At 35.1% G+C, this 24357-nt stretch overlaps 1 protein-coding gene and 1 pseudogene across 2 annotated transcripts in view; one reads left to right on the forward strand and one right to left on the reverse strand.

Annotated features, from left to right (window-relative positions):
- Positions 1-2128: 2128 nt before the first annotated feature.
- LOC309846874 (ribosome biogenesis protein NSA2 homolog pseudogene) lies at positions 2129-3551 on the forward strand (annotated as a pseudogene). Its single transcript has one exon. The product of its transcript is annotated as a ribosome biogenesis protein NSA2 homolog pseudogene (transcript).
- Positions 3552-5525: 1974 nt separating this feature from the next.
- Positions 5526-24357, reverse strand: part of LOC309850322 (uncharacterized protein) — a gene marked incomplete at its 5' end in the record, with an annotated part of 320372 nt that continues 301540 nt past the window's right edge. The window contains 3 exons of the mRNA XM_082704077.1: positions 5526-6628; positions 6937-7087; positions 23610-23814. The remainder of the gene's footprint in view (positions 6629-6936; positions 7088-23609; positions 23815-24357) is intronic.

The following is a 24357-nucleotide window of genomic DNA, read 5'->3' on the forward strand; positions in this document are numbered from 1 at the left end:
GAAGGTTGCTTCAGAGAAATGGAAGAATAACAATGGCATTTTGATAATACAGACATTAATTATATTTTTTAAAACAACAACAACAACAAAAAAATAGAGCCTTAGGTACTATCTGGGATGAGATAATATTTTTAAAAACATGCACAAAAGACAAAATAAACAGTGTATAGCTAAAATGAAAATAGGAGTGTCATAAACCCATAAGATTCCTAGTCAAAGTCCAAAATGGAGTAGAAGTAAAAAAAAAAAAAAAAAAGGAAAAGAATCTAGAATTAAAACCCAGTGTGAGAAGAACATGAAGAGCCAAATCCACTTGGGTGAGACAGAGTAATGTTAGTACAAGACTAAACTCTTTTTTTTTTTTTTTAGATTTTATTTATTTATTAGAGAGAAAGCGAGAGCACAAGAAGGGGGAGCAGCAGGCAGAGGGAGAGGGAGAAGCAGGCTCCCCAAGGAGCAGGGAGCCTGATGTAGGGCTCGATTCCAGAGCCCTGGAATCATGACCTGAGCCAAAGGCAGAAACTTAACCTACTGACTCATCCAGGTGCTCCAAGACTAAACTGTTGATTATTGTTTGTTGTTAACTCTCATATTAAAAAAAATTATTTTTGAGCTGAAAAAAAAAGGAAACAGAGAAAAGGAAAACAAAGCACAAGACAGATGAAGACAAGTAAATTAAAGGGGAGAGCAATATAACCCAGAATATTAAAACAATTTGTAATCACACAAACCTTAAGGAATCATAGTTAATAGTAAATGGAGTGGGGAAGTCCTTACCTTAAAGCTCACAAGGGATAAAATGAATCTTTGAAACTACATACTTATTAATTTGGGTCCTTCATGGTAAAATTCTAAAGCATATTATTGGAGGTGTAAGAGAGTATCTTAAAGTGTACTCTGTGAACCAAGAACATGGCAGGATGTTAAAACAAACTAAAACACCATCTACCACCCAGATATCCTTATACAAATAAGCTTGGGAAATATTGGGTTAACTGAACTTAAACAAGACTTATTACCACTCCAAGAGTCCTCACTTTATAATATGCAGACTTCCCGAGAAGGGTATGTAGTATGTGGTGTCTCTCAAACTTATCCAATCATGTAAATTTTTCCTTTTTTTCCCTTTTAGCATCTCATGGAATTAGCATCATGAAGGATATAATTTGGAAAATGGTGATCTGATGACATGCTACAAAGTTTTATACTTAGGTCTCTTGGGCACAACACTTTTACTAGTAATTTAAATGAGGACAAGAGGGCCTTTTTATCATCTGCAGCCAACACAAAGATGGTTAATATGATGGATGTCTGAATCAAGTTTTAAAAATATTATGACAGGTTGAAATATTGGGGAGAACCTAACAAGATATTATTGGTTTCCAAGATTATCTTACAGGATAAGAGACACCTGCCATAACAGCAATTGCTATGAACAAAAGCTAGTGGGTTTACTTGACTTAAACTCAATATAAGCCAATAGTGTGTGACTCTTACAAATAACAACACAGCAAAACTGTTAAACCAGGATGTTTTCACAGATGAAAAAGCAGATAGGCATTCCTAACTGCTCTTCATACGAGTCACATGTTTGGAAGGTGAAAATAGAGATCGGAATGTGCTCAGTGCAGGACCACAAGAAAGTGAAGGAGTCTGGAACACAGTCACAATAGCAACACAATAGGAACACAAAACTGGAAATGTTTGGTTTAGATAGAAGAATATTTGCATTAAGTTCCATATAAGGAAAAACAGTCTTTGATTATTCACAATTCAAGGAAGACAAAGTAAAATGCTGACTTACGAGATGGTGAGTTCTTTATTGCTGAAGATCTTCAAGTTAGGCTGAGTAATTATCTTTCCAGGATGTTGTAGGAAGAATTCCTACACTGATTTCTACTTTTCTAGTCTAAATGATTTCTAGGAGTCTATTATATTATGCATTTCAATATTGTTTTTCTGTTCACTGAAATCTTACAATATTTTCATATACAGTACTATAAAATGGTAGACCTGGAACAAACCTTACATATCAGTGAACAAACCTTCACTGAAATCTTACAATATTTTCATATACAGTACTGTAAAATGGTAGACCTGGAACAAACCTTACATATCTTTGTAGGGCTCCACTTTTTAGAGGTGAGAAACCCTTTCCTGTGGTGGCTTGCATGGAGTCAGCTCGCAGGTCTGGGAGGTTCACATCTTGGCAGGTGTACCCTATGGCTTCGTGAACGTCACCATGCCACAAAATGAATATATTGAGTTACACCGGAAGCACTATGACTGTGGTTCGGATTGCCATGAGAAAAAAAGAAAGAAGGTCAAAAGGGTCGTGGGCCTTCAAAGAAGGCAAAAAAGATGACTGATCTGAAAGCTCAGCTCGGTGCCATGCTGAGAAAATACAAATGAAAAAGACTATCAAGGTGCATGAAAAGAGAAACACCAAACAAAAGAATGATGAAAAGACTCCACAGGGAGCAGTACCTCAGTATCTACCGGACAGGGAGGGACAGTCCCGAGCTAAAGTACTTTCCAAAATGATTAAAAAAGACAAAAAGAGAAAGCAGGGAAATGGGAAGCTCCTTTACCCCACAGGCCCAAGGAGAAACAGAACTATTAAAAGTTATTCAAACCGGAAAGAGGAAAAAGCAAGCATGGAAGAGGATGGTCACTAAAGTCTGCTTTCTTGGAGACAGCGTTACTCGAAAACCACCTAAATATGAGAGATTCATTAGGCCAATGGGCTTATGTTTCAAAAAGGCCCATGTAACACATCTTGAATTGAAACCAACTTTTTTACCTGCCAATTCTTGGCATAAAAAAGAATCCTTCATCCCTACTATATACAACTTCAGGTGTTATTACCAAAGGTACTGTAATTGAGGTGAACATAAGTGAGTTGGGCCTTGTGACACAAGGAGGCAAAGTTATTTGGGGTATATGTGCCCAGATTACCAACAATCCTGAAAATGATGGCAGCATAAATGGGGTATTGCTTGTTTGACAGCAGTTTCAGACAAGTAATTCCTTATAATTATTGAAGACTACACACCAATCAGGAAGACCACCATTACTGTGATGGCTCTGAATACTACCAAACAGCCTTACATATCTGCAGTCATCAAGAGAAGTATTTATTTATCGTGAAAACATTAAAATCGACATTCATTGAAATAGAGATGAGAAACCTAGGCTCAGAAAAGTTTCTTTCTTTGAACTGCCAGATATTTCCTGGGTACGAGACCCTGAAATATGTACTGTAGAGAACACCAACACTATCTTGGATGTGATCTCAAAGGTAGATAAGTTTCGGGTGGGTATATCCCTTTAGGCCCATAAACCAATTGCCCCATGGGAAAGGGCACAACATAAGGCCAGAGTGAGATCTTCTAGAGTTCAGGGCCAAGGGCAGGAGCCCTTCTTGGCTTACGGTAGGAATTTTGATTTCGTTCTATGGCTTGAGAACTATTTGAGTTTTCTGCAGAGAGAAGTAGCATCATTTGCCTAACGTGATGCTGCTCAACTTAGAATGCATATTTTCACATCCGTGGTCAATATGTCCTCCATTACTTCACACTGTGCCTATTATTATGTATTAGGATCTGTGTTCAACATTGATTGAACTCTCAGTTAACTTTTATGGCTACATATTGTAAAGAATATCTTTTAAATATAGATCTAAAATAATAAATATAAATATTTCCAAGAGGAATTGATTAATGTGCATCCACATTAAAGACTTATTTTAGTTAAGGGGGTAAGAGATATGAAGACTAAAGTACCAGAAGTCATTAAGTCAGTCTGAAAATGATGTACCAGGCACTATTGTTGGCCCTGAGGTTATGTCCATGAATAAAACATGTAAATTTTCAACCCTCATATAAAACTTAATTTCTTGCGATTGTTACATTAGAAGATGTTTAACATTCCTGATATATGGCCCTCTCTGTAACATGGTAGTTGCTCATTCAAGGTCAGAAAAATAAGTCTCTCCTGCTTCTAGTTTCTAACTTCTATCTCTGACCTCTAAATTCAAATTTACAGTGCTTATGTGACTAGGTCAGGCCCATCCAGATCATCTCTGTTTTTATTAATCCCAATTCAGCAAACCTTAAGTATATCTGTAAAATTTTTAGTAACTAATAGCAAAATCTGCAGTATTTAAATGTCATTAAACTTAATAATCTAAATTACATCTTCAGAAATCCCTTTTGCTATATAATGTAACATAATCAAAGGAATGCTATCTCATTATATTCATAGATTCATCCACACTAAAGGAAAAGAAATTACATAACAGTGAGGCACTGGGGGTCATCTTAGAATACTGTCTACCTGAGCACTTATTATATGTATACTGCACTAGAGGCTAAAACTAAGTAAACAAGTAAGAAGTCACTGGCTTCAAAGATATAAACATCTAGAAAAGACATTTTGATTAATGATAGTAATAATAAAACAATGTGATAATTCAATAAGATAAGTAGGCAAACCTGAAGATTTGGCACAGAAGGAAAGATCAATCATCTAAAAGGGCCATATGGAATTGTGAAAATGATGCAAGACCCTGTGTATTAATAGGTGTTTTCAAACTCTTCTGAATATGTAACCTTTATCTTGAGACTTTCATGGAAGGAATTACAGTAGAGACATATTTTTCCTTACTGGTATTAGTTTGTTTCTATTTAACACTATGAATGCCATTTCCCCACATCTACAAAGGAGCACCTTGCTAGGTGTGGCTACTTACTCCATGGGTTAATAAACTTTTCAGTTAAGTCTATAAAGTGAAATTGATGAGTCTATGGAGAGATCTTTCAGCATGCATAAATGTAGTAAAAAAAAAGTCTCGGTTTCTATTAACAATTAAAAGAACAACTAGTTTTAAACTTTCTTGCATTTGCAGGTTGGAAATAAAGGTTAAGTCACACCACTAGTAAATCTGTAGCAAGATCCCACAGGGCAATAAAAAATGATGAACACATTCATTTTTTTGGCTTATATACAGGGAAAGTACATGGATGCCTGGGCTCCAAAGGAACAACTTTGTATAGTTCTGTTTGTAGTTACACATGGTCTGTATAAACAGATGAAGGGTCCTTGGCTTCCTTTTGAACCAGGAAGGGTAGTGAGATTCTAGCAGCCAAAAGCAAAACACTAATTGTTGGCTACAAACAAGTTTGATCAATGGTCTGGGAGTTTCAACTGGCCATTCTATTTTCTTAGCAAACAATTCATCTTGTGCCAGCCACTGCTGTGCACCCTGTTTGATACTGGGGACTGGCTATTCATCATCCCTTGGTTTTCTCATCAAGCACAAGAGTGCCAACAGACTGCTTATTGCCTCAAGGTAGCAGGTGGCAATGTTGGCTGTTAAACAGTCATCAAAATGTCAATATCACTCTCTGCTTTGTTCCTGAAAAACATAGAACTAAATGGAAGCCCATTTCCCCTACCTCCTAAGTTTTCCCAACTGTCAGACAGTTTGAAAACAAAAAACAAAAAACTCAACAACATAGAAGTTTTTTATAGTTCAGGACTTAATAAATTTTTTAAGAATAAAAAAATTAATTATTCATAGAGTCTATCTGACATATTGGAAAAATATAAAATGAAATATAGGAATTGTTTTTGTTACAAGATTTTGAGTGACTGATCATTTCTTTAAGTGATCTATCATGTCATCCACAGGGTTCCTTAACCCTAACATGCTGGCATTTGGGGCCATATATTATTCCAAACTAAAATGAAACACAAAGGGAACACTGTCAATTATCTGCCTAGATCACCTCAGAATCGTCTTTTGGTTTCTTTCTGTATATCCATTCTCAAGCTCCTCTGAAATGTGCTCCTAATGGCTTACTCCAGTACCATGCTTCAGGGGCTTTTTCTTGAGTGACTGAAGCTGCTCTGCCCACAGGTGCCTAGAGGGAGGGGAGTGCCTGGGAGTTATCAGCTACTAGGACAGCTCATAAATTAGGGGATCAGCTCTGGGATGTAATTTTTGCTTTAATCTACCCTGGAGAAAGGCTGATATTGGGACTAGGCTTAGCTCCTCCTTTGTACCCTCATCAACTTGGGGAAGAACTTCCTTAATAAATTAACGACACAACAGAAAAGTATTTTGAAGAGACCCTTCTGGCTGTGATACGGGGAACAGAGGGTTGGTTGAGATTATAAAAAAATAAGACTGGGTTCCTAAATACTGAGGATATTATAACTCTTTGGAGTAGAAACATCTTGAGGGTATGTAGTCCAATCTTCATTCAAATCAGGAATCCCTGATAAAAAATCCAGTACAGATCAGCTTCAGCCTGAAGATCTGGAAGCTCACTCTCTTAATAAGACAGTCATCTTTTTCATATAATTGTAACTGTTAGAAACTTCTTCCTATTATGAGCTCAAGTGGGCCTGTCATGAGTTTTGTCCATTATTTCCAGTCTGTTCTCTGGAATCTTGCAGATAGGGCACCTGGGAGGCTCAGTGGGTTAAACGACTGTCTTCAGCTCAGGTCATGATTCCTGGGATCCTGGGATTGAGTCCCAGATAGGGCTCCCTGCTCGGCAGGGAGCTTGCTTCTCCCTCTCCCTCTGCTTCTCCTCCTGCTTGTACTCTCTCTCTCTCTCTCTTTCTCTCTCTGTGAAATAAATAAATAAAATATTTTTAAAAAAGAAAAGAGTATAATCTTGGAGATAAAAATTATTCTTTGTCCACATGTGGTTAATTTTATGTGTCAACTTGACTGGGCCACAAAACCCAGACATCTGACCAAAAATTATTCTGGGTGTCTCTATAAGGTTGTTTCTAGATAGGATTAATATTTGACTCAGTAGACTGGGTAAAGTAGATTAATCTCCCTAATATGGGCAGACCTAATCCTGATCAATTGAATACCTGAATAGTACAAAAAGGCTGATTAAGAAGGTACTCTACCTTTCTGACTACTTGAGGTGGGATTTTGGTCTTCTTTTGCCTTCAAACACAAAATGAAAACTCAGTTCTTCTTGGGTCTTGTACCAGTACTGTATACCACTATATCTGGGTCTTCCACTTGCTGTCTGCAGATCTTGGGACTTCTCAGCCTCTGTAATTACATGAACCAATCTTTATAATAAATGCTGCCATAAATATATATTCTATTGGTTCTGTTTCTCTGCAGTAACTAACACAACAAGAAAACTTTCAGAGATTTCCCTATGGAGTCTGATGTAAGAGTAACTGATATCCCAAATATATCACATCCCCTCTGGTTTGTCATATATTGATGCCATTGACTATACTACTTTGGATTAAGGAATTGTACCTCCATGAAAACTTTGCTTAAGTGCACATTTACATAAGAATTACATGAGAAGATAATACATTAATTCAAGAATAATTTTTATTTTACCATCAGAGCTTTGACTAGATGGGATACAAGAAGGTATAGTTTAATGTGGGACGTGGAAGGCCCAATAAGAGGATTAATGCAGGAAGTGAGATTCCAGTAAGGTTCTGTAATTCAAGATTCTAGAAATCCTGAGGGTAGCATGAGGTGTTTGAGAAGGGTATAAGAAGGCAGACAAAAGACTTCCGGTCATTAATTTTTTCTCAGACTGGCCCAGCATTAAAAAAAAAAAAATTACCACTGATAATTTTAACAGATGTCTAGTTTACACATACTTTTAGAAGACATTGGTACATTTAATAATTTTTGTGTACATTTTTCAAACATGAAAAATTTCCTTTGGTCACTTTTTATGTGGCAAATACAGATATTAGGGACAGAATCAATGGAGTACTCTCCTTGGTTATAAGACAATTGCTAAGACATACATTAATATCTGACTTGGTTGGAAACTTTTGGATAAAATTCTACAAAAGACAAGGAAATAAAACCTAATGGCCCTAAATTATAATCATCCATGTAGTCCAGGATTTTAAGACCCTGGGGTAGAAAGATTCCACATGTCTTACACATGTGAAGAATTTTTTTGTGTTAGCAAGAATGGTTATTTCTTGGGAAAAATCAATATCTTCATGAGAAAATTACTTTCATCTATTTTTAATCTTGGCCATTTCTCTTTATATATACTCGATAACTGATGAGTTACTAAAAAGGATTTTAAAAATTATAACAGGCACTGAACCATTTGAAGACCTAGACATCTTAACTGTATTCATTTATTTCACTTACACCACTGTACATTTGATAGTAATTTTCCTTTGGCTATACACCAGTGTCATTTCTAACTTTAGTCAACTTTATTTATATACATATTCTTTGAAGGGAATGCCTATCATTTCTAATTTGCAGCCCAAAATTATTTTTAATAATCTTCTATTACACTAAATTATTGGTATTTATTTCAATCTCACCCTAAATTTCATCACCTTTTAAGAGAGAGAAAACACTGTCTGAAGCTCTAAAGAGCTGGTTAAAGTCCAAGAATTAAACTATGGCTAGGTGACCTTGAGGAAAGTCATAACATCTTTTCAGGCCTGCTGCTTTTCCTTATATGTCAAAAGAGGCTATAAAGAATATTTCCTTTTTTTTAAGATTATAACTTCTGTCTGAAACCACTCTCAACTATGATATTCTATAATTAAAGTGGACTCTTTCAATACTAGTTATATCTATGCTTTTGTTTTAGCAGTATTTATTTTTTAAAAATTCAAGTGAATAAAAATGAATACAATTTCAAATACTTACAGAAATGCTTATGAATAAGTTAGGCATCTCTAGCACACTAACTTTAGAAACAAGAGCTTAATCACTTAATAAAGTGATGGGAAATGTCAGAAGATATAGGATAGCATTAGGGAGGAATGACATCTTCCCTTTATCATGCAATGTTCTACCTCTAAAATTCAGTAGGTTCACTGAGTATACTTCACCTTTCTGTGACTTTAGGAGAAAGCAGAAATTCTCCCATCACTCTGGATTCCCTACTGGAACTCGGCTTACATCCCAGTTTGAGTGGGAAATTATCTTTTCACCAATTATGAGTTAAAGTGTGTGGTTTCAACTGATAGGGAAGATAAACGCCAGGCCTCTGGTATACCCAGAGTATGCAGGACTTGTAGTGAAGCACCAAACACTCTTGAGGGAAAGCTCCTGGAAAGAATGTGGTGGTTTCTCCTTTTTTTTACAGAGATCAGATCCTATGGAAAATGTAGACAGGCTTGCATTTCCAATGGACACATGTAAAAGTATGGTGACAGACAACAAAAACTGAGGGAAAATGGTATTTTAGCTTGGATTACTCACACTGAATCAGCCTCTTCTTTTTTTGTTTTTGTTTTTTGGTTTTTGTACTTAATATCCTGAGGAGAAATGACTATTAATTACTTATTGAATAATCATGAAGAATGATTTGGGAGTTCATGAGGATACAAAGTCAGATATTAACAAACATCGCTCTTAAATGGATGCTCTAATTGAAGAGATAAACATAAAAGTAAATACAGTACAAATATGCTAATTAAAGCATGTATTAAGTGCAATGATAATACAGAATCAGTGAAAATTTCACTGAAGTAGTAATGCTTGATCTAGTTTTGAAGAGATGAGGAGTATGTTTCCAGGTGGGTTTGGGGTATTGAGAATGTGAAGCAGAATTAGGACTCTGCCAAGTCCTGAGTAGTAGCAACAGCATATACGAAGGCACATGGGGCTAGAAACACCATGGTCTTTTGGGCAACTGCACAAAGTAATTTGGTATGTGTGAAGCTTAAGGATGAGTAGAAGCTGCCAAGATAAGTTGGAGAAGTAGGTTATCGGTCAGTATTTCAAGCCAATTTCTAATACATAGACATATGTTACCATTACTGGACAAAAACAGACACTAAATATAAAAGACATTTTTATACTCCTAAATTGTTGGTGACAGTTTTACCAATTTTATGGTGAAGTTGTATTTTTAAGTACTTAACTTACGCAAATTTACCATACAAGCACCACCACACAGGCTCTAAAAGAAGACAAAACAAGACAAACAAATGCAACCAAAATCCAAATTCATCAATTCCATCCATTTGTCCACTTAATAATAATGTTATAATCTGAGCATGATATGGGAGTCTGAACTCTACTGTTTCCTCTATTGATCTCAGTTCCAGAGCACCTCTCACAGTGTATCTCTCTTCACTAGCTTAAGACTATGGAAAAATTTATATTTTTATTAGATTTAGTATGCATCCTTACTAGATACAGACTGTGTAAAAAAATGTGTATTTTTAAAAACAGTGTTTTACACAACGTAAATACAAGTCAACTGCTTTACATGGTGCTCCGTCCAAATAAAAGTGACCTATTCCAATGCTGAATAAAAAAGCTGCACTGGACTACTTGAGAGATGCTATTCTGATCTCCAATGTGTACCTTCCTATAAGACCAGGATTAGTTTTGACTCTATACAAATCTCATCCTCTGCATCTTCCACTTTGTATTCTAACTCTGGTGGAAAATGTAGGTTCATGGTACACTGTAAGTTCTTTTTTAATTCTAATAACCAAAATTAAAACATCAAGAAAAAAGACAAAAGAGTAAATAATGCAATAATTCCACCACTATGAACCGTTATTTAATATTGATATTATTAATATTAATGTTATTTAATGTTTGTAATCCTTGTGATATCCCCTATCTAAAAAGAAGCACCAGCACCTCCATCATCAAAGTATTCTAGAGGAAAATAATAGAATAATATAGCAAAACTTGGATGAGGTAGAATTTGCTCTGTAGTGTCTCAAGTTCTTTGACCTTGGTGAGTAGAGTCTCTCATGCCATCCTGATTGTGACCTATCTTATTCTTTCATTCTGAATGTGTCCAGTATTTTTTTTATTGTTTTAAAAGATTTTATTTATTTATTTGACAGAGAGAGAGAGAGAGATCACAAGTAGGCAGAGAGGCAGGTGGGGTGGGGGTGGGGGGGATGCAGGCTCCCTGCTGAGCAGAGAGTCTGATGGGGGGCTAGATCCCAGGACCTTGGGATCATGACCTGAGCTGAAGGCAGAGGCTTAACCCACTGAGCCACCCAGGCACCCCGTGTCCAATCTTTTAAGGGAAAACTTTGTCGTTTATCCAGACCCATGACATTCTGCTGGTGGAAGGAGGAATCTCCAACTTTTTGTTTTAAAGACAACAGAGTTTTTTTGATAAATATTTGTAAAACTTTGACAGTGATACATTCTTGCAGAGAAGCCTATCCTAGCTGGGAAAATGAATTGAATATCAAGCATACTATTTTTTTCTCCACCCAGATAAACACTTAAAGGACAACATGGCTCTGCTTCTCTTTAGTCACTGATGAGGAAGGCAGAGTTTGGGTGTAGGGAGATGGTGATGGGGAAAGTCTGACTAATGGCACTTGGTTAGGAAATTTGTTGGGATATGTAAAAAGATCAGATCTAAATTGAAAGTCATAAGCCACACCCAGGCCAAGAATTCAAGCTTCTCTAAAACAGGAATGTTGGCAGTTGCCTAATTGTGGCTTATTTGGGCTATAGATTCTCACACTATGTGTGCAATGCTACTGATGTGGGAAAGAATAATATATACTGATATTTGAATCTACTATCTACTGAACACTGCGTAGTGATGTATATTAAATGGAATATATTCCATAACCACAAAGCATTATTATTTCATCTTATGAATGTCTAAACCAAGCATAACTTTTTAATAAGAAATAAAATATGGGACTTTGCTTTTCCAAGACAAATAGAACGCCCCATGATTTAGAGCAGAGGAATAAATTAGGAGATGTGTGAAAAATTAAGAGTTCCCACAATATATAAATAAATGAAATACCATCTAGAAAATCCTTAAGATGTGGTATTTTCTTCCATGACCAGTCCTTTCTTATATTTAGGCTGCTAGTAAAATACTCAGAAATTACTGACCCAAGTGTTAATATTACATGCTGGATCTGAAAAATGAGAGAAGGGTCTTAAAAGCAAATGAAAAAAGGTCAGAGGAGACCACAAAGGGGAGACTGAACTCAGTTCAAGTTTGAAGAAAGAGTAGAACTTAAACTTAGACAGAAATGAAATCTTTAGGCATGGGAACCAACATGATCAAGGGCATGGAAGTAGGGCTCTTGATGAATCATTTTGGAGCCAACAGGCAGACTGATCTGGCTTGAAGAGTGTAGTTATGTTGAAGATAAGAGGCAAAATTAGATTTGGGACAGAATGTGGAAGGAAAAAAATGACAGGTTCAAGAAATTAATGTAAAAATAAAATTTTAAACTATCACAGAGATTTTATAGAGTATTTTAGATTTTATAGCATTTTTTAAAAGTCAAAGTTAAAAAAAATAGAAAGCAAAAGTTACAAATCATGAAAGTAATACATTGGGCTAAATCAAAGTTTAAAACTTCTATATAATAAAAATGAAAAGATAAGAAATGGTATGCCTTTTTGGAAGACCATTTGCAATTTCTAACAAAACTAACACATTCTCACCTAAGTACCCAAATTAATTGAAAACTTATGTTCAAACAAAAGCCTGCACATGTACATTTTGTTTATAATTGCCAAATAAATTCTTATTTATAATTGCCCAAACTTAAAAGAAATCATGATGTCCTTCAATAGATCAATGGATAAATAAACTGGTGCATCTACACAATGGAATATAATTCAGCAATAAAAGAAATGAGCTATCAAATCATAAAAAGACATAGAGGGGCTTAAATGCATATTGCTAAGTGAAAGAAGCCAATCTGAAAAGGGTACAAATTGTGTGATTTCAACTATATGACATTCTAGAAAAAGTAAAACTATGGAGATCCTAACAAGATCAGCGGTCACCAGGGATTCAGGGGTAGTAGACTGGGAAGAAGTGGTAGTGCACAGGCAATTTTTAGGGTAGTGAAACTATTCATGCATGAAACACTTTGCCAAAAGACTTTTCCCCACCCATCCCCATAAAACAGAGATACACAGAGCAAAACCCAGCTAAGTATCTTCAGTAAATATTTTTTGCATGGCCAAAAGTCATACTAAATGATCTGAGTAATTTTGCTTAATGAGGAGAGAAAAATAAACAACCCAGGGACAAATATTAGCTGTCATCATACCGTGAGTCCCCGAATAATCCCTTAAAACTACTTAAAGTTATGATATAGCGGCACCTAGATGGCTCACTCGGTTAAGTGGCTGCCTTTGGCTCAGGTCATGATCCCAGGGTACCGGGATCAAGCCCTGCATTAGGCTTCCCCTTGAGTGGGGAGCCTGCTTCTCCCTCTCCCTCTGCCTGCTGCTTTGCTTACTTGTGCTCTCTATCTGTCAAATAAATAAACAAAATCGTTTAAAAAATTAAAATTATATATGATATAAAATGTATATATTAAAATTAAAATGTATTAAAATGTATTAAAATTATTATAGTATATATGTTATTTAATATAGAATAAATGCACATTATACTAACACATTTATAATGTTGAAAAATCTTTTTTTTTTTTTTTTTTTTTTAAAGATTTATTTATTTGACAGAGAGAAATCACAAGTAGACAGAGAGGCAGCCAGAGAGAGAGAGAGAGGGAAGCAAGCTCCCTGCCGAGCAGAGAGCTCGATGCGGGACCCGATCCCAGGACCCTGAGATCATGACCTGAGCCGAAGGCAGCGGCTTAATCCACTGAGCCACCCAGGTGCCCCCTGTTGAAAAATCTTTTAAAAAACCTATAAGAACTCCAGGAAATACATTTATATATTAATATCAATTGTCTGTTGTTGGTTAGATTTTAGAATTTTATTTTCTTGTTCCTATATTTTCCACATATTCTACAGTAAGTATTCTTTTAAAAAGTAGGAACAGTGCTTCAAAATATGTATAAATGGGCATAATTATCTATTTTGTATTCCTCAATTACTATTTTTTAAAGATCTTATTTATTTATTTGAGGGAGAGAGAGAATGAGAAAGAGAGTACAAGTGGGGCGAGGGGCAGAGGGGCAGAGGGGGAAGCAGATAGCTGCTGAGCAGTCAGATGCAGATGGGGGGATGTTGATTCCAGGACTCCTGGATCATGACCTGAGTCTAAGGCAAATGCTTAACCAACTGAGCCACCCAGCCACCCCATTTTTTTTTTAAGATCTTATTTATTTGAGAGAGAGACAGAGAGAAGTGAGAAAGATCTCAAATACTATTTTAAAAATAAAGCCACAAAGTTTCTTCCAACTATAATGAAATAACAAAAACTGAAATTAATCTCCTGCTGTAAACAATTGGCAAAATATATGAAACAACTATTTTCCAATATGATAAAACAGAAAATGCAGGACTGGGATGCCTAAGAGAAGGTGAAAAAACAAAGGTGAGCTTTATTATTTTTTTAAATTTTATTATTATTATTATTATTAACATATAATGTATTATTTGCTTCAGGGGTACAGGTCTGTGAATCATCAGTCTTACACAATTCACAGCACTCAAAGTTGAACTTTACATTCATTTCGTTATTGGCCCCAAGCTTCCTGCTTGGGGCCAATAACGAAACATAATACAGGGTGGGGAAATGCAGACAAAGTACAGTTGGTGACACTGAGCTTAAGAGATGGGGATTAAACCTGGGAAGGCTGAGGCAGCTAGAAATTTTGGGACAAAATTTATGAAAGTAGGGAGTTATGAATAAAAAAAGGTCTGCATTGGGGTCCCAAACTGGTCTTGATAGATACTATGTCTGACATACATAGACATAGGTCTCCTTGTAGCATAGACAAATATGTTCTACTAGATTGACTTTCCTACAAATAATAACCATGAACTCTGGACAAAATGCCAAAGAAATTACATGAAAGAATTGAATAACACAAAACATCAGGTAAATTCTGGAATTAGAAGGTAAATTTTTAGCTTGAGATCAAGCTGCACTTAGCACCATGTAAATGGCTTAAAACTCAGTAGAAAACACTGTGTCTTTCAGGCCTGGAAATTCGAGTGCAATTGCTGGAAATTGAGGGACTATCCAGAAAAAGAGCACACTAAGGAGGGAGTGCCACAGTTTCTGCATATGCACTCTGCCTAAATCTCTTGGTACCCATGAGCTATGAATGCATGGAGCCGACTTTAAGCCACTCAGCTAAGAATTTAAAAAAAAAAAAAAGAAAACCAAAAAAAAAAAAACCCTAAAGGTCAAGCAGTTATCCAAAAGGCAAAATTTGCGGTCTGAGTCCAACCATGATAAATGCCTTAAAAAACAAACAAAATAAACAGTTTTGAGAGAGTGACAGAAATCTAAATAAATGACCAGGAGACTTTTTTTTTTTTCTAATTACCTTCTTTAAAAGATATCTAATTATCATCTTCAAGAGATAATTAACTCTTTGAAGAAAAAATAATGTATTAAACCAAATGGAATAGTTAACAAGCCAATAATGGAAAGAAAATGATATATTCAAATTCAAATATTTAACTAATCTGTAAAAAGTTAGAAAAGAGAAAAATAAATAACAAGTGAAATAATTATAAAATAAATTCAACATGGTAGATTTAAACCCAAATGTGCCAAAATTACATTAAATGCAAATAGCCTAAACACCAATTAAAAGGCAAAGATTATCAAAGTCTTGATTTAAAAAAAAGATATACATTAAATATTAAAAATATAGATTAATAGTAAAGGGATGAAAAATACAACATGAAAGCACCAATCAAACCTGGAGTAGCATATAAATATCAGACAAAGTAGATTTCCGAATAAGGAATATTATTAGGGGTAATGAAGTATGTTTCCTAATGATAAAGGAGTCCACTCATTAAAAAAACAAACACAAATAACAATCTTAAATGTTTATGCACCTAATAACAAAGTTTCAAATTACACAAAGGAAAAACTGAAAGAACAAAAAAGGAAAAGTAGACAAAATCTAATTATAGTTGGAGGTTCCAACATCTTTTTCTTGATAAAAGTAAGTGGAAATCAGCAAAAAATACTAATAACTTGAACAACATTATCAATTGACTTGATCAAACTGACATTTATAGAACATACCATCCAATCACTGAATAATATACACTCTTCAATTTCATACTTAAGGTTGCTTAAAATAGACTATATAATGGCACATAAGATAAGTCTTAATAAATCGGAGAGGATTGAAATATATGTAATATACTCTCTGACTAAAACAAAATTGAATTAGGAAATAATAACAGAAAACTAAGGGGGAAATCTTCAAGTATTTGTAAATTAAAAATTACTGTTCTAAATATCCCATATATTAAAGAAGAAATCACAAAGAAAATTAGAAAATACTTTGAACTAAGAATGAAAATATAATGTCAAAATCAGTGAGTACAATTAGCTTTTTATGGTGAATTTGTTCTTTTATTTGCTTATATTATAAAATAAAAGGTCTAAAACCAATAATCAATAATAAGCCATAGGAGTTTATAAGGCATTTCTTCAAGTGTGAATTAAAATCAGAGTAAGAAAACAGAAATAATAGAGACAAAAGCAAGAAGGAGTGGATTAGAAAGCTTTTAAAAAACAAAACGTAAACCTGAGCTTTTAGAAAAAAATTGAGAAAATTCACATTCATTCTAGTTTCAAGAAAAACAGAAAAGTTACAAATTATCAATATTAGAACTGAAAGAAAGGACATCGTTACAGATAGTACATATATTAGTAGAATAATAAAAAATAATTATAGACAATTACTGGCAAAAAATTCAATTACTTGGGTGAAATAGAAACTTTCTTCATAGATAAAAATTAACAAAACCTAAAAAAATATAAAAAATTAACAAAACCAAAAAAGTAAAAGAAATTGAATTTGTAACTCAAAATCTTACCATGAAAAAACTGGTAGAAAGATTGTTATACTGATGAATTCTACCAATTATTTAAGGTAGAAGTAAAACCAATTTCACACATATTCTTCCAGAAAATAGAGGAGAAAGAAAAGTTTATGAATCCATTATTCAAACAAAGACACAAGATATCTCCTCAGGCAAGGGAAACAAAAGCAAAAATAAACTACTGGAACTACACCAAAATAAAAAGGTTTGCCCAGCAAAGGAAACCTTCAAAAAAACAAACCATGAGAGACTGTGGACTCTGAAATACAGATGGTTTTGGAGGGGAGGGAGATGGAGGTTTGGGTGATCCTGGTGGTGGATATTATGAAGGATACATACTGCATGGAGCACTGGGTGTGGTGCATAAACAATGAATTTTGGAACACTGAAAAGAAATAAAATAAAACAAAATTTTTTTAAAAAGGTAACCTACTGAAAGGGAGGAGATATTTGCAACTCATATGTCTGATAAGACATTAATATCCAAAATATAGGGACACCTTGGTGGCTCAGTGGGTTAAGGCCTCTGCCTTTGGCTTGGGTCATGATCCCAGGGTCCTGGGATCGAGCCCTGCATCGGGTTCTCTGCTCGGCAGGGAGACTGTTTCCCCCTCTCTCTCTGCCTACTTGTGATTCTCTCTCTCTCTGTCTGTCAAATAAATAAAAAAATTTTTAAAAATTAAAAAAAATATATATCCAAAATATATAAAAAACTCCTAGAACTCAATACCAAAAAAACAAATAATCCACCTAAAATACAGGCAGAGGACCTAATAAACATTTTCCCAAAGAAGACATACAGATGGTCAACAGACATATGAAACGATATTCAATATCACTAATCATCAGGAAAATGCAAATCAAAACCACAAGAAGATATATCGCCTCTTACCCTTCAGAAGGCTAGTAGCAAAAAGACAAAAAATAACAAGTGTTGATCAAGATGTAGAGAAAAAGGAACCCTTGTGCATCATTGATGGGAATGCTAATTGGTATAGTCACTATGGTAAACACTATGGAAGCTCTTCAAAAAACAAAAATAGAAATACTATATGATCCAATAATTCTACTATTGAGTATTTACCTAAAGAAAACAATAAGACAATTCAAAAAGATATATGCACCTCTATGTTTATTGTAGTATTATTTATTATAGCCAAGATATGGAAGCAACCTAAGTATCCAATGATAGATGAATGGATAAAGGAGATAAATATATTTAGTGAAATATTAGTCATAAAAATGAATAAGATCTTGCCATCTGTGACAACATAGATGGACCCAGTGGGTATTATGCTAAGTGAAGGAGGCAGACAGAGAAAGACAACACTGTACCATTTCACCTACATGTGGAATCTAAAAATAAAACAAATGAGTTTTGTTTTTTAAAAAAAAGCAGAAACAGACCTGTAAATACATAGAACAAATGGGGGGGGGGCCAAAATAGCTGAAGCAGAGTGGGGTGGTACAGGTTTGTAGTTATTGAATGAATAAGTCATGGGAATAAAAGGTAGAATATAGGGAATATAGTCCATGGTATAATAGAGTTCTATGGTGACAGATGGTAGCTACACTTGTGGTAGGGTAGCATAACATATAGAACTGTTGAATCACCATGTTGTATAACTGAAACTAATGTAACATTGTGTGTCATTTATACCTCAAATTTAAAAAAAATAGAAAGAAAACAAAAGAACAATATCTCTTACATACATTCAAAAATTCATTTAACATATTAGGATATGATATGTAGTAATATAGCATAACTAAATAGAACTTATTCCAAGAAAGCAATACTGATTTTATATTTGGAAATCAATCAGTATAACTCGTCATATTAACAGAAAAAGAAGAAAACCGTTAATCATTCCAATAGATATAGGAAAAAAATTTGATAAAATTCAATATCCATACATGGTAACAGTTCAGTAAATAAAAAATAAAAAAAATCTCTTCTACTATTGATAATCAGAGTAAAGACTAGAGTTTTCCTATATCCATGGAATGTTACATTCTATGTCTAGATGTCCCCTCAATTTGATACTACTACTGATATCTGAAATTGAGACTATCAAAAGTAAAACACAAATTCCAGATTAATCTATTACCTATAGCGGCAACAGTTAAAAATGAACAAATACTAGAATATAGTGGTAATTTGTCTTTAGTAAGTTCTATCTGAAATTCTTTATTATCTCTCAGCTTCTAGATTCTCTGATCCATTCTACCCAGAATTTAAGAATCTCTTAGACTTTATTTTCCTTCTCAGAAGTCTGTTCCAGATACCAATTATTATTCAAATCAATGGTGCTAGGAATTAACCTCAGAGTCATTTACACATTGTTCCCTGATTACTTGTGCTCCCAAGTTTGATATATGAAGTGTTACACTCTTCACTGTAATACCCTCTCCTTCTTTTTCTAGATAGATGAACTTATATACTTTTTCAAGATAGTAAGTATCTTAGGCTTTGCAGGCCAGGGGGTCTCTGTTTCAAATATTTAACTGCACTATTTTAGTGGGAAAATAGTCATATATAATATATAAGCAAATGGAGCTGTGTTCAAATAAAACTTTATTTACAAAAGTAAGCAGTGACCTGCATTTGGTATGTGGGGCACAGTTTACTGACCTTGTTCTTTGATATCTCTTCCCTCATTCAAAGGATTACTCAAAACCCATTTTATAGTTAGGACTTGGAAGACCAAGTCACCTTGCTTATTGTCCCTAATATTTGCAGTTATTCTGGGAAAATAAATAAGAAAGTTAACTAAATGTATGTGGAGGAACTACTAAGAAATGCTATCTGTGTATTTGCCTTCTATCTGCTATTAGAGTTAAATTACTGAGGACTAGAACCCCAGGCTCCCATTGTTATGCACACAAAAGATGAACCAAAATAAACCATGATCATGGTAATCAAGATGACATGTAAACTTTTTAAGAAGTATGCAATTAGTGCTTATAATAAAAAAAAAAAAATTCAGTAAAGAGAAGAGCACACACTTTAAACCTTTGCTTGATCTGTTTCTGGAAGGATCAGGTACTTTGTAACATAGCCAAAGGAAAAATAGACGCTTATGCAATGTTAATTCTCTTTTTTTGGTTTCTAAGACTGGATAAATGGACACAATGGAAAATAATAAATAAATATAATCTAGTATACAGTATATGCTGGGGCTATGTTTGGTACATTTATGTATATTTATATCACTTATTTGAGCTACTTGGTTAGAACTGCAATAAAGAATTAATCCAAGAACAAATACCAGTATTACAGCATATCACAAGTGCTTTTAATTAAGACTTAGTTTTAAAATGTTAGCTAAATACTTCCACAGCGTTCCATTCTCCCTAATAATCCACTGACAAGCTCCCTTGATCAAGGGCCAGTGTATCTTCAACAGTGAAATAAATCTCGTTCTAATCAAAAAGTGATCATATTATTATAGTTCCCTAGAAACTGCATTTAGCACACAAAAAGATCACACATATCTGCCTTGCTGGAGAGCACTGGCTCACACATGATTTGTTGGATATGCCTAAGAGAGCTCTGGCTCAGTTTGGCTTATTTTGAAGTCACGATAATTGAACCCTACTCTTCCATTCCCCATGTTAAAACCTCCCTGCTGTGTGGGTCATTACCATCCCCTTTGACCACATTTGTGTTAAGTCATAGGTGAGCCTCCCAAAAGCAGCCTGGTATCTTTCCTTTCCATACAACATTTCAGAGTCTAGGGTCTCCTCAGCTGAATCAAATAATTTTCACAAATAGATGTTAGAAGAAGTTACTGACTAACTTTTAAAGGGCAAGGGCCATGTGGTTGAGCCTGGCCACACACAGGTGGCCAATGAGAATGCAACACACAGAGAAAGCTGCATAGTCATGCTAGGTCACACATAAGTGACCAACTGAATCACAATTTACCCTATAGTAGATATTTGAACCAGCCTATCACCTTGGTCAGAATTGGCACCCAAAAGGCGGGGCCCACACTCCTTGGTAGCTAGGGATACAGTATGCACGCCCCACTGATTGGATGTCTCCACCTGGCCTGACCCACCCTTGTATTTGGGCTTTGTTATGTGGGACTGGTTTTCCTGTCTTGCTTTTCAGTAAGTCCTCTGCGGTGGGGAGGGAAGGGTCAGTTTAAGTTTTACTGTATAAACAACAAAATGGCTGTTCAACTGAGATGGAGCCACTTTGGCTAAATAGGCCCTAACAGCACAATTCCCATTATATGTCAGATTAATAAGCGAATCAGTGACCTTAAAATGGCAAATTAAAAGTTTACAAGAATTTGCATTCCATCTCTTGTCTGTAATCTATTTTACCATCTATTACAACCAGATTATTTTTAAAAATTGAAGTTAAACTTCCCATACTTGGTCATTTCTTTTGATCAATGAATACTGTATGACTAGAGTAGAATTATTATTTTTTTAAGATTTTTTATTTATTCATCTGAGAGAGAGCGCTTGCAAGCAAGCAGAAGCATGAGCAGGGGTAGGGACAGAGGAGAAGCAGGCTCCCAGCTGCATAGGCTCCTGGGTGAACAGGAAGCCTGGATGTGGAATGTGGGACTTGGTCCCAGGATACTGGGATCATGACCTGAGCTGAAGGCAGAGGCTCAACCCACTAAGCCACTCAGGTGCCCAGGGTAGAATTATTAATACAAGAGGTTAAAAAATACTTTTTTAATCCTCTACCAATAAGGAAAAGAAAGGCTCAGAAGGGAGAATATACTTTCCATTTCAATCTTAAACCTCTTAAAATTCATTCATGAAAAATCTCTTCTCTTTTCTTTGTAAAATCTAGGAAATCACACGGAATTTATCCTAGCTTATTAAACAGAATACCTTCATACTTGCCTGTGTTTTGTGTATTTTTCTTTGCAGTCCACATAAATTTCAGCACAGGCATAGTGTGCCTGGAGAGAATACATTATAGCTTAAGGAGTCATTTTCATTCCAGATCCCATATGAATTTACTCTTTTCCATATTTAGAATTAACATCTGGAGTAGTCAGGGTTCCATGAGCCATGCCAGCTGCACTGATGATTCAGGTAAGGGGAGACCCCATGAAATTCAGGCACTACTCCTGACAACTAGCGACCACAGTTTTACAGAGCATTACTACAGCAGGGAGGAGATTATTATTTATCTTTCTGTATTTGATCCCTTATGTGTGAGAAACAGATGCCACTGTGGCTTGTCCAGACTGCTCTAATTCCACTACCCCAAGGTTGCCTTTTACTTTGCTCTTTTCTGGGTGTGTAGTTTCTAAAGGAAGCCAACGTGCCCTTATTTTATTTGGAAGAGAATGCTGTTCAAGGGATGAATACAGAGTGCAAAGGAGACAATTCTCCAGATCATTTACATTCAGTCAAAATTCTCAAAGGAAGAAGATAAAAAGTAAATTAATCAAAAGAAAAGGAAAAAACGATGTGACTGAACTAATCACTGTTGTTAACGGGTGCCCACCATGTGTCCTACACTATGCAGGAAGTATAAATGGACAAATGAAAAACTAGATAGATAGATGATATATAATAGGTAGATATATTAAAAAGTTGTTTTTCTTTACTTGTTTATAATCTAATGGAGAGGCAAAACTTACCCACCTGAAATAGCAAAAGTATAATTAACACTGATATTTATACTAAGTGTAAGAGACATTCAAAAAGGCGGGACAGATAGTGTTATATTATTATATAGAGTTACCTTTGATTTTCCTGTGAGTGGTATTCTAATTCAATCCTTGTTGGCAACCTAAGCACTTTACTAAGAAATCATCTTCCTTATTCAAACTTCCAGAGTTAAACCCTTCTCATGGAGCCAGAACTAAAGCTATCAACCAAACCCTAGATCTGGGCTGTTTGCACTCATGTTTTGACTTTGTTAGATATGTGGCTGTGGACAAATGACTTGACCTCCCTCTGCTTCAGTTTTCATATTTGTAAAGAGAAATATTTCTAGAATGTTCCTCATATGAGTATATGAAGATTGACTAAATTCATCTCATTTTTACTATAGTGTCCACTATAATATGTACTCACTGTTATTTCTAGTATAGTGCCTGATAGTGAGCATTATATATTTGCTATGATTTCTGGTTTCTACCACCACACAGCTTAACTTCCCCAAAACATCATATATGATTTGGGAAGGATAGACCACCACAGTATCTTACAATTGGAAATTTACAATTGCTGAGTGAATGAGTCCAAGGCAAGCATGGTAGGGATAGGTTGAGTATGCCCAGAAGGTAGAGGAATATATGATGTGAAAAAATTGGCCTGATCCTCCCATTTCTTTGAGTGAGGAAATGGCTATCTTAGAGAGTTAAGAAGACTTCACATCCACAGGCTGACAACTTAGATCATACTATTCCAACTACATCTCAGTATACTATTGTTATGGCTGGCCGCTTTTCTATGTGAGCCTCCACTAACCAGGGGAGGCCCATGTGTGTCACTGCTTCTTTCTTCCTGAAGGTGTCATAAAGATGAATTTCCTTAATGTCATGAGATTCTCAAAGATAATCATCATCAGGGCTGCACTGCTGGAAAGCAGTAGGAAATTAGACATGATAACCAATCTTCTCAAATCATTCAGCTATTAGTTTCAATTTCTTCCCAGGAAAATTTTGTACTCTGTTTTCTACTAATGAAAGGTCCAAAAGTTCACACCTACATCTGCAGCTAAAAGAGGAATGCCCAATTAGCCTTGGAATAAAAGATAATAGTCTCAGAAAATAGCATATTTTACATTTCTACGTTGTTTTGCAGATTTCATTTTTACAAATATTACCTGCATGTGTCTTCAGAAGATGGAGAAAGCAGTTGTCCTTATCTTCATTTTTGATGAGGAAACTGTGACTTAAAGACATAAAATGTTTGATCCAATCACCTTTTCACACTAAAAATGGTATTAATTCCTTTTAGTGGGCCATTAATTCCATTGTCTTTCTAATCTTCATGACTGAAAACTTGATTTTTTAGAAATGCTGATAAAACTGCAAAGAAGAGCAGTTTAAATTACTTAGAGGTCTTAATCTGACTCATTGATTTATATTTTCCCAATTATATTTGTATTTGAAGAGAATGAAAAAGAAATATTTGCTCTTTCTCCCAAAACCTTTGACCCTGTCCCATAAAGGAGAGTCCCACAGTTCCATCTGTGAACACTCTCTACAAATTATATTACCTGTCTCCATGAACTTCCTTTTTATTACTTCTTGGATCTTAGTTCCACATAGCTGGTAACAAACAAGTGGTGTCTAGTTCCCACTCCACCCCTGCTCCTCCCTGTGTTCCAGATAAGGGGAAAAAAAAAAATCCCTGTAATCAGGGTACAAAGAGGAGCAAGTGCCAAGAGTTCTTCTGAACTGGGATAGAAAATGCTCATACTCCATATTCTTATTGAGTTATTTGTACTTCCATAAACTATTTACTGAAAACTTTTGATGAGCTAAGCTCTGGAACAAGTGCTGAGAAAACAGATTTAAAAGATAATCATAACATTTTAGAAGTAAGATAAAATAAACCTGAAGTGAAAG

Source organism: Mustela nivalis (assembly GCF_964662115.1).
Source record: "Mustela nivalis genome assembly, chromosome: 1".
Classification (NCBI taxonomy): Eukaryota; Metazoa; Chordata; class Mammalia; order Carnivora; family Mustelidae; genus Mustela; species Mustela nivalis.